Source organism: Electrona antarctica (genome assembly GCF_951216825.1).
Source record: "Electrona antarctica genome assembly, chromosome: 16".
Classification (NCBI taxonomy): Eukaryota; Metazoa; Chordata; class Actinopteri; order Myctophiformes; family Myctophidae; genus Electrona; species Electrona antarctica.
Window position 1 is genome coordinate 14,833,840 of NC_136797.1, and position 16,628 is coordinate 14,850,467.

The window sequence follows — 16,628 nt, forward strand, 5'->3', positions numbered from 1 at the left end:
CATCACTTAACCACATCAAGTCTTGAGTTTTGACACCTATTAACCATAACAACAGGAATGATCAAACTAGCAGCGGCTGTTTGTCGGAATAGAAAGTGGTTACCAAGACAACACAGCTCTGGCTTGCTGCTGTTGTCATGGCGTGGCTAGTATAAGAGGCAGAGACGTCTAGAAGAGGGTCTGTCTTTGTGAGCGTGTGCGTGTGTGTGTGTGTGTGTGTGTGTGTGTGTGTGTGTGTGTGTGTGTGCACACTCTGTGAGCTTGCAGAGCGGCTATACCTTCACTACAGGTGTGTGAGCTTTCAGCGTGCTCATTAGGGGCAGTGTTGTTTTTGGCAGCACATTTCGATTTTAGTCTTAGTCATAGGGCCCTATTATGCGTGTCTTAAGTACCAGGTCTTATTACTTAACTTAAGACCTGGAGGCGTGATCAATGCCATTTGGCTATTCTGAGTGGCCAAACAGCATTGACCACGCCTCCAGGTCTTAAGTTAAGTCATAAGACCTGGTACTTAAGACACGCAAAATAGGGCCCATAGTCTCTTCAATAGTTTTAATTTAGTTTCAGTCACATTTTAGTCACCCGGAATGTTTTAGTGTTATTATTATTATCACATGAAGTTATATAGCATGATGGCGACCTAAATGGCGTTATATATGAACAAGGATAGTATGATAACCCATTTAGGCCTGACATCGAAATTTTTAAAAAATCTTCTAAAGTTTTCTGATATAAATATTTTCACGATTTTTCAAAAATAGCAGATCTACAAGCTTGTAGATCTGCTATTTTTCAATAGCAAAATTATAACATAATGTTTAAAACACCAAAAGGGGTTCCCGCCCCAAAATGGGATAAACAAGCGCTGCCTGTCTGTTGTGGATGGAGCTTAATGTAGATTTAGGCTATTTTCACTATAGGGCTCTCAAGTGGTAAATTCATAATATATTTTTCTCAAGTGTGGGTCCCAGGAAGACACCAAATGTAGGCCTATATGATATCTCCAAAAGGTTTGGTATAAAGGTTTTGGCAATGCTTGCAGACAGACGGCCAGGGAGCGGCGGTGGCATTAGGGGAGGCCACGGGGTGGCCAGGGTGACGGGACTCTGTGTGGGGCCAAATGCCAAATTGGGCCGAGGTGCCTTGGGGGGGGGGGGAGAGGAGGAGAGGAGGCCGTCTTGCTGTCTGTCTCTGGGGGTCAGTGGGGGTCATTGTCAATAGGGAAGTCATTATCTGGCACAATGGGGGCAACTGAGTGGCCTGTCGTGTCGTACCCCCTCCAGGACCATAGCCTTCATACCCCTGTCACTGACATCATCCCTACCAGTGGGGGGGGGGGGGATGTTTTAAAAAAATAGCAAACAACGTTGAGGAGAAACAGTACGTCCTCAGTGTCAGCTGTATTCTTACAGTTAAGTCTATATGACGGGTTGTTTGGTGGATAGAAAACACGATGGCTCCATTTTCGTCACCGCTAAACCCCTTATCCCTAAACTTCTTTGCCTTTTCTTTTTTTTTTACTATTTTGCAAAACATTTTTCAATAGTTAAAATGGCCAGTCTACAAGCTCAATGTAGATTGGCTAGTTGAACTATTCAAAAATGTTTTTCAAAATAGTAAAAAAAAAAAAGGCAAAGAAGTTTAGGGATAAGGGGTTTAGCCGGTGATGAAAATGGAGCCCTATATCTGTGCCCTTTCCGAAAGGAATGACAATGAATATAGAACCTCTGAGTTCAAGTGCTTCATGATGTCAAGTTAATTTTGTTTATAAGACAACGAACACTCAAGGGTGGGACAGACAGACAGACAGACAGACAGACAGACAGACAGTGGAGCCGTTAAGACACCGCTCAAAACCAGGCAGGGAGATGAGGTTGACCAGCAACCACCGAATGCACCATAAATGTGTCGACACCATGTGAAGTTTGCGAACACACCAAAACCTCTGACCTCGTAGCGGGTCAATATTATGCTCGCATCAACAACTTATTTACGGTCCTCGCTGGCTGATCCCTCGAATGGAATTAACGGTCGTACCCGAGAGTGGCATTTGGCTTTGTGAGCGACAGGTCAGCCTCCGTCTAGGGAATCTGGAAACTTCTCTGTGTTCTTCTAACATTTCCCGGACTGAGACTCTAGTCCTGTCTTTTATCGACTGGGCAGTTCATGCGGATGTCATTGAAATCGGCACATCTCCACACAGCCTGATCTTTTTTATTCCTTCCTCATGAGGACCTTTAGATTTTCAGCAAACATCAAGAATACTGACACAAACACACACACACACACACACGTGCACGCATGCACGCCATAGAGTTCTGAGCCCAAGAAAGCAGCTTCCTTTCCACCATGAAAAACATGTCACTCCAGATGAGCTCAGAGAATGACATTTTAAACAGGCAAAGGGATATTGAATTAGTTCCCCATGATAAGCTGTCCAGGATGCTGTTGCTCTGTGCGTGCATGCGTGTGTGTGTGTGTGTGTGTGTGTGTGTGTGCGCGTGTGTTTGCGTGTGTGTGAGCCTAGAGAGAGAGTGAAAGCAAGAGACAGAGCGGGAGAAATAGATAATAATGTGTTTATTTGTGTGTGTGTGTGTGTGTGTGTGTGTGTGTCCACGCATAATGTATTATGAGAATATAACATTGTGCACATTGTGCAGCTGGGACAATGTGTCAGTGTGTGTGTGTGTGTGTGTGTGCGTGCGTGCATGCTTTGGGTAGGTGGGCATGTATCCTGTCAAATGCATTCCTCCATGCTTTTGATTAGTGTGGCGGATGAATTCAGGGACCGAACCGTCATGCAGTTACAAGTGTGATCCAGCAGGACGCGAGGAAAACAAGGAAAACTGAGATCATTCTCCATGCATGAAAATAGACTGGAGTCTTTTTTTTTAGTGACTCATTAACATATTATAGTCTGCAAACACAACTGAGGGACGAAGACATGATTCTCCCAGCAGTGGACATTCATTTGCTTCAACCTGGCATCCGATATATTTAATGAATGTCATTATATTATATATTGTCGAAAATAGTTGTTGAAAAATAGCAAAAAATAGCCAGCGAAGCGACACAGTGTGAGCTTGTATGTGGTCTATTTTTTTTAACCCATTTTGACCTGAGATCAGATTCTAAAAATGTCTTCCACATCCTGACAGTTTTCTGAAAAAGCTATGTTTCTATGTCAGTCGTTCTTCGATTTTTCAAAAATGTGTCTATTTCTCAATAGACACCAAAAGGGGTTCCCGCCCAGAATGGGTTAAATAAATATAGGGCTCAAGTGGTTAAACTCAATGTGACGTTTTGCCGATGACATGTCTTGGACAGCGCAATAATGCTAATGTTATTGACATGAGTGCAAAGGCGTCCCACAGGTCTACGGCATGGGCTCTAAGACACAATAAAGTTTAATCGCTATCATAAAGCATCGGGGGATGTTAAGAGTGTATCCAAGAAGACCAGCCCGAGTCGAGTGAGATGCAATGAAAATTTATGTTGGCAACGCGCAACGGCGCGGAAGCGGAGCCTGAGAAAGGAGCAAGCAGCGGGGCTGAGCTACGTGACTTATGTGTGTGACGGATTGATTGTTCTTTTTCAGGATGTTGCACTTTTGTTGTCAAGCATAAGTTAACGCTCGGGGAAAAAGCCTAAAAAACGAGTCCGTTCCAAGAGTAGCAGGCTGCACCTGACTGGCCCGAATCCTGGGAACATTTATTTTGGACCCGGTCTTGGTCCAGCCAGTAATACTTACTCGGGGACACGATTTTCCCCCCTCGTCTTCTTGCCCAAACAAATCAATCCTCCAGGAGCAAGGCACATTTATGGTTGCATAATGGGGTTGAAGGGCACACAATGACACACGCCATAGGGCTCCGAGTGATGTCGCTGGCCATTACTGCGTTAGCATTATGAGCCAAGGCTCCCAGTCAAGTTGGGCTTTTCCAAAAAATCACGGGTAAATGAAGCAGACAGGAGTGAACCAAAAAAACAAGAACCCTGGTCTGCCAACCATCCAGTGGAATAACCTTCCCCATGGGCCTGAGAAATGCTATAGTATAGAAGACTTTCACCTACTGTGGGAACCGTGGGAGAACTGCGCCCAACACGCAGTGAAAACAAAGCATTGTGTTTTTAAAACATCATCTGGGACAAATGCATCTCAAAGGCATCCGACGGGGAAAGAAAATAACATATCATTCTTAGACATATTGCAACATTGCAATGTTTCAGCTGATTTCATAAACAACCCTTTTAGAGTAACCGTATCCACCATTATGAATGCAACGCAGAACAGAGCCTATAAAAAAAAGACCCATACTCCCTTACTTCTATCGATTATAATTTATATTCCGTCGTAAATAGGCTCACAACATCGGGCTTATCTCTGATGAAAAAAGTATGTGCTTTTGGGGGGGGGGGGGGTGCTGGGAGGGGGAATGGATTTCCAAATACCCATCTTTTTCTTTTTAGCAGCTACAAATCAATGTCAACAAAAAGGGGGTCTTCATTTTTCCAGACCTTGGAGCAAACGATGAGAGCGCGCTCAGCAAAGCAGAAGCTCTTCCAACATGTACATACAAGTTTGGGGGGACGAGGAGGACGTACAGTAAGTTAAGGTAAGTTAAGGCATGTCTTGTCATTAACAAGGTTCTTTATCACACACATACAGTACAGTACAGTACAGTGCCCCGGCCCGTCTACTCAGCTGTAGCAAATAAGGCTCTTGATTACAGACATGTTTTGATCTCTCCCTTCCGTCTCTTTGCTTTCCCTCTCTTTCTTCTACTTCCTGAGCGGTGGAGGAGGAGGAGGAGGATCTCATTGGCGCTAATAACCGCATGATCCGATCTTCAGGGGACAAGACAAGCTCAAACATCCCCCCCTTGCCCCCCCCCCCCCCAGCCCCGCCTCTTACACCCCACCAACAGCCAATCAGCATTATCCTCACTGGCTATTGGGTGGGGGTGGGGGTGGGGGTGGGGGTGGGGGGATCAGAGCAATGTAAACACACTGGGGGTTTCCTCATTAAAGATAGGACGCTAATGAAACCACCGTACAGAATTTACAACATTGCACTAATGAAGGCGAGGCCTTTAAGACGCTCCGCTAATGAAAAAAGTAGACGGGACGTGTAATGATATAAGCCTAAATGAATAAGGGTCTTCATGACAATGTGCTAATGAAACAAAGGTGTGTCAAATTTGCCTCTGTACTCCAACGTTAGTGTTTCTGTGCACACAAATGTGACCAGATTTGACTGAGAGACTGCCATCGCGCAAATTACAGCTTTTCACCAGAGGAGAAAAACTTTTTTTTCAAAATGAATTAATAGCACAGGCAGACTCTTCACATACTAGAGCATGTCTGAAATAAGTGTCAGAGCTGAAATCGACATGTAAATATGAAATAAATGCCCAAACATGTAGCTAGGTGTAATGTTAGAGACCACAGCAGTGAACCTTTCAAGCCGGTTTTCTCAACTCGCATTTTTCTGCAAGACATTACTCTATAAGCAATATCTCCAAAACTGGTGGGTCAAACTGAACAACCAATATGTCAATTTGAAGCTATGATTCCCTGCTTTCATAAAACGAAAATTCAAAAAAATCCAATGGCAGTCCCTCAGTCAAATTTAGTCACAAATATATATAGGAGAGAGAGAGAGAGAGAGAGAGAGAGAGAGAGAGGAGAGAGAATATTTGTGAATTATTGTCGTCATCGGACACTTCTGGCACATCACTGAAAGTGCGGGTGGGCTTTGTGCCCGATGGTGTGTGTGCCGAAAATATAGCCGCCGAGCTACAAGCTCACCACACGTCGCGCCACCGCGTGTTGTGAGCTTGTAGATCAGCTATTTTGTTGGCGCGCAACACCGTCCGCACACTGCTAGGTTATAAGTTATAACCGACCAAACTACTAGGTATAACAGACCGGGGCTTTACGAGATGACCCGAGTCCCTGTGCCTTTTTTATTGAAATACATTCACGCATTTATGAGAGCTCCGGGGATCCGCGGCGGCCTCATCCTCTTTAAAGCCCACAGCCATTGTTCATGTTTGGCGTTACCGGGGTGATCAAGCCCAAGGTCAAAGTTCATTGGACCCTTAATGCATCTTCCAGGCATAATAAAAAAAAAAAAGCCTTTCCCATGTGGGAGAAACGGACCGGCGGACGAGCCTCCAATCGGGAGGGAGGGAGGGGGGTCTGGGGGGGTTGGGGTAACCGCTGTAAACGCCAGTCACCTTCAGCGGTTCTCCCCTCCTCTGCAGTGCGTTCAACTTCGGCGTGCGACTCCCAACTCTGAAGTACGTGAGAGATGCACAAACAGAGCTTTATTTGCTACTGAATACTCCAACAACCCTCCTATCCTCCTCCTCCTCTTCCACACTCAGGATTTGTACTGCATGTCGTCCCTCATCGACAGCAGCCTTGGACGCGTCGGGATGGGATTGCATGAGAGTTTTTGTTTTGTTTTTTGCTCATGTCCTTGAGAGGAAAGAACCATTGTGTTGCACTTTCCCACCCCCCCCCCCCCCCCCCCCCGCCCTCCCTCCACCCTGCCTATACACTCGAATCCTGATATCCAGCGGAATAGCCAACGCCGAAGCTGTCCTTGAATCATGAAATCGCAGTTAACTCCCAAATAATATGATTACATGAAAAGGGGAGTGGGGAAAAAAACATCTGGATGGGAAGGGATCACAAGCCTAAACCGGCGCCTCACGTCTGCATTACAACGTTGCATTTCATGCTGCTTTACTGTATTTATTCATTTTCTTTTGGAAAGTTTCTGCTTCTATTTTGACAGGAGAGACGGGAAGCTAGTAAGAGGCAGAGGCTACAGAAATGCAACACAGGTCTCCGACTTCAATGGAACCAGGATTGCGCGGTTTACTTTATATATTATATATTTATATTTGTATGGCTTTTTTTTGCATTTATTTGATAGGGTACAGTAATGTGACAGGAAAGGGGGGGGGGATGGGGGGCTGACGGGCTGACGGGCTCGGGACTCGAACCTACGGGCACGCCGTCAGGCTGGATTACCGGCCTCTAGGTGCCTGGACCGCTCAGCCGCCGCGGCCCAGGCCAGGTTGCGCTGCTGTTTTCTAATTAGTGCCTGATATATAAGCACAGACCATCAAGTGTCACCAGCACTCAATGAACCGCCCGATGTTTGCTTTCCACTTGGAAACGTGCTAATCACATAATGCAGCCTCTCATTATCCCAACAACTGGTGCTAGCCTCTGACAGTAGCTGCGGGTCTAACACACCTTAAGCCGGATTTATACTAATTGCACGCCTGCGTTGTGTGCCAAAAACAAAAGGCAGATCTGCAAGCTCACAACACGTAGCACGTAAAAAATAAGAACAACAAGCCACATTTTAAACACGCCTTTATCCCTCACAAAGCCAAGGCTACGCTACTGTAGGTAGGTCTAAGTGCATACTAAGTTCATTGGACGGGCTATGTGAGTGAAAGTATGTTGAGTTTGGTGTGTTTTCTCTAGTGTTAAGCCTGTGAGTCTATGGTGTTCGCTCCCCCTAAGTGTGTGCGCGTGCGTGCGTGCGTGCGTGCGTGCGTGCGTGCGTGCGTGCGTGCAGAAACTATAGCCTGGACTGAAATTCCAAACCCAACTAGACCCACCACTGAGACCTTTGGGGTCCCCAAGCAGCCAATCCAGTGACAGGACAGGTCAACCAGAGTAAGTCCAGTGAGCTTGGGTCCCAGGACGCTTGGTGACCCCATAGGGTGAACGAGGGTATTGGCTTTCAAGGGAATTACAGGCCCCAGTTGCACCATAACCATTTCATATGGTATTCTGTGTCAAACCCCAAGAAGACCATATAGGCTCGCACCCAAAATCTAGAGGAGTGTGGCTTCTTCCTGAATATAAAAAAAAAAGAGCTCCTCACACTCTGGACTCTCTGGCTGCAGATTCTCGGTATACCGTCATCTGTTTTGCCTTGGATGAATTAGTAAGGAAAGACTGCCATGGTTAACATGAGTCACCTGACGACTTCTTTTAGCCCTGAACGAAGGTCAGACCAAATCTACAGAAGCTGATGCCAGCGACGGCCTTGGCTAGAAGACATAATGTCCAGGTTGAGGCACAACAAGTGCTAAAGTTAGGGTCATATTTATCATAATGACTACAGTTCTCCTACACAAGAGGTCTGTGTTATGATTAGCCCTCACCAAAATGAATACAAAAGTGACTAAAAACTGCAACATGCATGTTTTGTTTTTTTCCCCTTCTTTTTTTTTTCTCCTTCAAAGTCACAATACCAACTTCTGTTTGAGGTCTGCGGCACAGGCAATAAACCCTTAACTGGACAGCTTTATTGAATGACTTATTAACTGTGTTTTTGCGAGACCCAAACTGAGACGCTTTTGAAATGAACAAGAACACCTTTTTGTGTAGCGGCTCTTGTAGACAAAATGGCCTTCTACTTTGTCTCAAATTGAGTCTGCACTTTCACATAGTCTCAGGATAATGAAAGTGGCAGTTGCCCTGGTGTGTCACTCGAAGCCGCGAGGCATCTTTGTATGATAGGCGGATCTGACAAAGATGACCTTTGTGAAACTCTGACTTTTGGTGCACACTGCAGTAGGTGCATTATCTATTACACATGTCTGACTATACAACCCGTGACCCAAGGGCAAAACTGGCTCTTCTTTATTCACTCGTCGAATACAGAATACAGTAGAACATGACGAATTAAGACTTTCGTATAGCCAAGGACCAAACACTGTCTACTTCAACTGACGTAAACTGTGGCTATCCTTCGGGGGCGGGGGGGGGGAGAATGCCGGTCTTGTGGCTAAAAGTTTGAAATACCCAAGGTAAAACGAAAATACAAAAGCATACCAAAACATCAACAACACTCACACACAGTAAACACATAACACACATTCGTGAAGCAAAAAACACAACTTTCTATTCATGATGAATTCCAGTTCTCCCTGAACAACATAAAAGGTTGGCCAACCTTGGAGAACGGCATACGTGCACTGTGGGATAACATTTTATACTTTACCACGAGAAAGTAAGACGGCAAACCACAACAGAAAACTATTGTCGAAAAAAGCTGTTAAGCCTCCCCTCAACAGCACGCCGTCCCTGTGCAGCACAGCCTCGCGGACCCGAGCAACCACTTAGCTTATGTGCTTTTCACCAGAAAATATGTAAACATTCATTAAATATTGATGGCGCTCCACAGAGGCTGTTGACACTGGGGTTATGACTGAGGCACTTCCAAGTGTGGCTTAGCTTGATTGACAGCAGGATGTTCTTCTTTGGCAGCCCCCCCCTCCCCCCCTCCCCACTTGGACCTACCAATCTAAGATATTCGGCAGGCTAGTAGCCAATGCACAATTGAGCCTGCAGACACCTCAAATGATACTTTAAATCCGGGGCAGCGGTGGCTCAGGGGTAGAGTGGTTGGATGGATGGTAACCGCAAGGTTCCCAGTTCAAACCCTGTGGGCTCCCCCAGAGTTAGTGTCGAAGTGTCCTTGAGCAAGACTCTGAACCGCTTATTGCTGATGTGCTGGTTGGTGCCTTGCATGGTTTCCGCCAGTGTATGACTATGAATGTGTGTGTGAATGTAATGCACAATCTATGTAAAGCGCCTTGGATAAAGGCGCTATATAAACGAACCATTTACGAATCCGTACTCATACATTTTCTTTTCTTTTTCTCGTCAGATTGTCTTTCTTTTTTTTAATTGTACTGCCATGATACTTTTTAATATATTGAGCAACCATGTACCAGCCACTCCACTCTCCTGTGTGTTAAGTGACTTTGACCGTGAACTTCTCGTTCTTCCCCCGATGCAACCCTCCCTTTCCCACAGGGATGTGTTTCCCTTGCCGGACTGGAACACACTGTCAAAGCCCCATATTACAAAGCACTGGGGCTTAACCACCTAAACCCTATATATTTAGTTGGCCTGGGTCCCCCAGGGCTTTCTCCTAGGTCCGCCGCTCCACCCCCTCCACACCAAACCTCTTTGCCGATAATGGACGATCTACAAGCTCAGTTGCGACGTGCTGTGACTCAGGGTTTAGATCAGGCTATTTTTGCCGAAGGTTCGCCCCCCAGAAAGCCAGAATAGGGACACTATACGGTTCATGTGGTAAAGCTCACTTTGATGCTAATCCTATGGTACCAGCTAATGATTTATGGACATGTGTCCAGTGTTGTTTTTGGCAGCACATTTAGATTTTAGTTTTAGTCGTAGTCTCTTCAATAGTTTATTTAGTTTCAGTCACATTTTAGCCACCCGGAATGTTTTAGTGTTTGTCTAGTTATAGTCGACTAAATATCATACGATTTTAGTCGACTAAATCGACAGTTGATTTAGTCGACTAAAATGTATTTTGATGCCGTCGTAATGACTGTTTTTACACTTGCTGAAAATAGCCGATCTACAAGCTTACTTTGGACTCAGTTTCCCAGAAGCCCTTGCAAGCCGGCGGTCGGTTGATTTCCGGGTTACGTTCATCATAACGCGTCCGCCTCGTCACCACCAGGTCCGCGACAAATACGCTATTTCTTTTAAATTATTACAAAACGGCGAATTAAACACATAAAACAAATAGCGGGTTTAGCGTATTATGCAGCAGCAAACGCCGGGTTATGCAGCTAAACTGTTAAAAGTGTCAATCGCAATGATAGATAGATAGATAGATAGATAGATAGATAGATAGATAGATAGATAGATAGATAGATAGATAGATAGATAGATAGATAGATAGATAGATAGATAGATAGATAGATAGATAGATAGATTTATTGTCATTGTAACAGGTACAGGTACAACGAAATTATGATGTGCTGGGAGTGCACTGGGCCGCTGCGACTGTGCGCGCCGCCACTGATTTCTCCACTTGCATCAGAAAAAAGAAAAAGGATAGGGGGGGGGGCTCGGGGGGGGGTAGGCAGAGTTAGTGTGGGGGGTATTGACAGAGAGGGAGGGGGGAGGGGGCATAATGCGACCGCCCTCTTCAAGAGGCAAGCAAGGAGGAAAAAGAAAGGCAAGTAATTCGAGAGACAATCAAGTGTCAAGTATAAAACGTCATAATGGTGACAGCCCTACAGGAGAGAGACAGACAGAGAGACAGACAGAAAGGTAAATGAGGTTAGAGGGGGAGAGAAGATCGGGGAAGGTTCAAAGACTTGCTTGTGCTTGTGCGTCAGGCCCTTTCTCTCCAGGGCAAACCGGGAGACAAAAGGGCCTCAATGCCGCCTTGGGAGCAGCTTCTTCTCGGGGCAAAACGACTCTAATCAAATTTGCGTTATTGGACTCAGAAGAGCTGCGAGGGGGGGGGGGACGCTCCTTTGACCAGGGGAACGGACACAAGGAAGCATTTAAGAATCCACTATCCCTGGGCGAGATCTCCACAGTAGCCACTCACATGACGGATTGTCTGCCCACGCCAGCAGCATTTGGCACAGCTCACTCACACACACACACACACTGGCTCATTCCACCCCTGCCCAAATATCAGCGCCAGGCAGCCCCATGCAGGAAGGGAGAGAGAACTGTTTTATGGGCTTTGGTTTAATAGATAGCGGGTGGAGATTTATCCAGCAATGTGTGTAGGATTCACCCAAGCCTGCAACCGCTTCAGCTTCAGTGTCAAAACTGCTATTTTTTTATTCCCACTGACAACGGCTATACACAACTCAACTTCAACTTTATTGTTGCATCACAAGTTTGCAGGTGTGTTTTTGAGTGGTGCAACCACTCCAAGGAACAGCAATGTCTGTGGTGTTCACCTATTTTGTGACTGTTAACCTATGTTTGTGTGTGACTCATGAGTACCAGTAGGGGCGCTGTGAAATTGGACCGATAAAATTGGAACGATACAGAGAAGAAATTGGAACGATACAAATTGGAACGATACAGAGAAGAAATTGGAACGATACAAATTGGAACGATACAGAGAAGAAATTGGAACGATACAGAGAACCAATAGGAACTGAAATTGGAACGATACAAATTGGAACGATACAGAGAACCAATAGAGGGGAGTTGCACCACTCAGTTCACACGGGTGTGATTTTCTTTTTACAGGCAGCACATTTCTTGCCCTGATTGTAACTGATGTCCATAATCATCAAAGGGAATTACATCCAGCAAAAAGTTTACACGTGGCGGGTGGTGATTATTCGCTGTGTGGGGCAGTGGTATACTCTGGAGACCCACATTCATATACTGTATACGGCCACCCGCGTGGCCATATATGAATATGAACCCCCATCATTTTGTGCAATTTAAACATTAAAAAAAAAAATATTTCAGATTTCGTTCAATTATTATTATATATATATATTGTTTTTTTAAATGGTATATGGGATTAAAGCGGTTATGCTGATTTTTTATGCTATATTATTTAGCTGGGGACCCCCTGGAACTCCATTTTCTGAAAAACCCTATGTTTCTATGTCAGTCGTTCTCAAACATTTCCATGTCAAGGACCCCCGAAAATATATGTAATTGGCCGCCGACCCCCATTTGAAAATATGTTGTTGTCCCCCAAGAAGCAAAGATTTGAGTTAAAAACGTTCGTTTTGAAAGAATATAATATATTCAATGATTTGCGTCACATTGTCACGATTCTTTCAAAAAAATAGCAGACCTACCGCGCTATGAGCTTGTAGATCTGCTATTTATCAATAGCTAAAGTATAACATAATGCTTAAAAACACCAAAAGGGGTTCCCGTCCTGAATGGTCCCCCGGACCTACAGTACTACCTCCAGAACCGCTGCACTAGGGGACTAAAAGCCAGACGGGGCTATTTTGGGCGGCGGTGGAGGAGGAACTGCGCGGCAGACGGCTAGCAAAGCGCAGCACGGCGCCGGTGTAGCCATGGTGACCTATGACCCCGCTGCCTGAGTCCTGGAGGAAGGTACGCTTCCTGTTAGCCTGCTAATTTGACTCAACGGATGTGCCCACGCACAACCGCACTGTCCTCCTCAATGCACACACACACACGCGCGCGGACACACATACATACACACGCACAGCTGCTGTACAGTGTTATTGTATGTGTGAGTACATCGTTAGCTACCGCCTCCAACATCTCCTCCTTAGCCCAGAACATTCTGAATGTACGCACACACACACACTGACAGGTGCACACACACACACAGTATATTCCGCATGTACACACTGACAAGTAAACACATGCACACTGTACACATATTCTGAATGCACACACTGAGAAGTAAACAAATAAAAACACGCACATACATACAGTACTGTACATTCTGAATCTACACGCAGAGATAAACAGACATAGACACAGGACAAAACAGCCAATGGACAAGTCACAAGTAACAAAGTATGGACACGGACATGGATACAGTGACACTCAGGGACACAGGTGCATACAGGGACACATGGACACAGTGACACTCAGGGACACAGGTGCATACAGGGACACATGGACACAGTGACACACAGGGACACGGGTGCATACAGGGACACATGGACACAGTGACACACACACCTCCGCTGTTGGCTCGGAGAAGAGGTTCCATAGGAAGGTATCCGACCGTGTATATAGGGGGTAAAACGGGGTGAGCCCTCCAAAAGCAGTGGAGAAAACCCTTTTCGCAGCATCGTATCCAAAAAGCAAACTTAGAACAGGAAAGTAATTTTTTTTTTTAAGAACATGGTGAACCAACCAGTATACCATGTTTTCCCAGTGCAATCTTAGGGAAGCTGTACTGCGCATGTGGGACGGGGGTTGACTGGCCACAGGCTGACTAAAATAAGCAATTAGAGCCTGATTTAAGCAGTCGTTTCACCCCGCTTTAAAAAAACGTTACTTTCCGGTCCTAATTAAGTTTATCATCTGGAGCTCGTCAGAAATACCTTTACTTTTTGGATTCGATACTGCGAAAAGGGTTTTTCTCCATTGCTTTTGGAGGGCTCTCCCCATTCCACCCTATACATGGATACCTTCCTACGGAAGCTCTTCTCCGAGCCAACAGCGGAGGGTGAGTGAGGTTCCAAACGGGGCTACACAGCAGTGTTGATTTCGTCGACTAAATCTAAGACGAAAAATGTTCGCCGACTACCTTTTTCCGCTGACGAAAACTAAATGTTAACTAAATAAAAACCAAGCTATGATGACTAAAACTAAGACTAAATATATTTACAATTTCGTCAAACAAATAAAAAATAGACTAAAATGTTAGGAAGGGACTAGTGGACAAGAGATCCAGTATAAGTAATTTTACACTTGGTTGCATGCTGAAAATAGCCGATCTACAAGCTCACAACGCGTTGCACCGACTTAGATCTATTTTCAGCAAGTGTAAAAACAGTCATCAAGGCCCGCCAAAATACATTTTAGTCGACTAAATCAACTGTAGATTTAGTCGACTAAAATCTTATGACATTTAGTCGACTAAAACTAGACTAACACTAAAACATTCCGGGTGACTAAAATGTAACTAAAACTAAATGAAAACCATTCAAGAGACTACGACTAAAACTAAAATCTAAATCTGCTGCCAAAAACAACACTGCTACACAGACACTTGGACATAGGGGACAGACATGAACACCAAGGACACACACACACACACACACACACACACACACACACACACACACACACACACACACACACACACACACACACACACACACACACACACACACACACACACACACACACACACACACACACACACACACACACACACACACACACAAAGTCTCTCTCTTTGCTCAGGGAACTGTGCGTTCTGTCTGGCCCACATCGGTGGATCAAGGTCCAGGCATGCATGGTAAAAGGAAGGTTTGCATTATCATTTGTTCACTCTGCTTTTTTGGATTGGCATTTTATTTTGAAGTTTCAGCTTGAAACGCTGGCTCTGAAGTTTCTGAACCAATCAGAGCGTCGCATCCCTCCAGGATATGGGGCCTCCAAGTCTGTGACTTCCTCTCACGTGCGGCTTCGTTTGTAAACAAAGTGACAGGTTGGGGCAAAGCCAGGGGATTATTTCTAACCTATACACAACCTATATACATATTTTAGCGTGATGATTAAGTTTAAAATGAGTAATGCACTGTCTGGATGTCATCTTGAATGGGATTAGAAACGGGAGTAGTTAATTCTTTAATCAAAACTCAAAAAAGCAAAGCTGTGTTGGAGGACAATGAAGCAATGGGAATCAAACTGGTGAGCTTCATTTTTATTGGCTTTTATTGATGTGGGCCTCGACACGTCATCACGCAGTACGTTTTCGTTTATGGACTTTTGATATAAAAACACACAAAAAATAATTGGCATCCATTGTTAGGTATGCCCATATGATGACGGATATGGTCTAAAAGTGTGATTTTTTTTAAATTTCACTACACCTTTAAATCCTCCTACACGCTCTGTTGTTTAGCTCCACACAGGTCACTGAGGCCATGTACAAGTACTGCTACGCAGTAGTACCCACCCACTGCACACAGTACAATCTGCAGCGTTCGTTAGAGTGTAAAGATTCATCCAAGCAGGTGGCTTAAATTACGGACTTAAATTAATACCGAGGATTGTACCATACGCTGACTGTACACCCAAATCCTCTTTCCTAATCAAATCAACAAAGTTTCCACTCTGTAAGTGCGATATCTATGATTTTGCACTTTTTTTAAGTTGATAAACTAACACAATAGTGGTTGGTTAGTACAACAGTTTCTAATTTGCAACTTCAGCAACTTCGGTCCGTGGTGGGAAAGATGATAATACTTCTGATGCATGAAACCATAATAAATAGTGGAGTTGAAAGATGACGTTCAGTTAATGTCCATTTTCTAAAAAACAGTAGTACAGTATCTAGCATACTACGCCTTTTGGTGTTAGCATTATGTTATGCTTTAGCTATTGAAAAATAGCAGATCTACAAGCTCATAGCGCGCCACCGAGTGGCGCGCTACGAGCTTGTAGGTCTGATATTTTTGAAAAATCGAAGAACGACTGACATAGAAACATAGCTTTTTCAGAAAACTGTCAGGATATAGAAGACATTTTTAGAATCTGATCTCAGGTCAAAATGGGTTAAAGTTTAACCCATTTTGACCTGAGATCAGATTCTAAAAATGTATTATGGTTTCATGTGCCACTCGGTGGCACGCTATGAGCTTGTAGATCTGCTATTTTTCAATAGCTAAAGCATAACATAATGCTAACACCAAAAAGTGTTAGATGGGGTGAGGGAAATGGTACATGTTGTGTGTTGTGTGAATCTAATAAATATTAAGTTAAGAGGCATTACAGTAGGCTGAAGCAAAACCATCTGGAGCTGGAGTTACTGAACTCTGCTTACTCAAACGGAGAGCACAAGAGATCTAAATACAATACATAACAGAGCTGATAGAAACCAATAACTACAGCTGGAGTTACTGAACTCTGCTTACTCAAACGGAGAGCACAAGAGATCTAAATACAATACATAACAGAGCTGATAGAAACCAATAACTACAAATATGTCTTGCATAGAAAGAAAACAGTGAGGACAGGGATTAACTGGTCTTTCATGAAATAATAATACACTACTGTCCAACAGCCCTTTTATGTTGGGGGTAATGTACTAGCGTACTATTTAT

At 44.5% G+C, this 16,628-nt stretch overlaps 1 protein-coding gene across 5 annotated transcripts in view; it reads right to left on the reverse strand.

The window, feature by feature from the left end:
- The window catches only part of LOC306939814 (retinoic acid receptor RXR-alpha-A), a 329,786-nt gene that overhangs the window by 157,704 nt on the left and 155,454 nt on the right, over window positions 1–16,628 (reverse strand). The window lies entirely within an intron of this gene.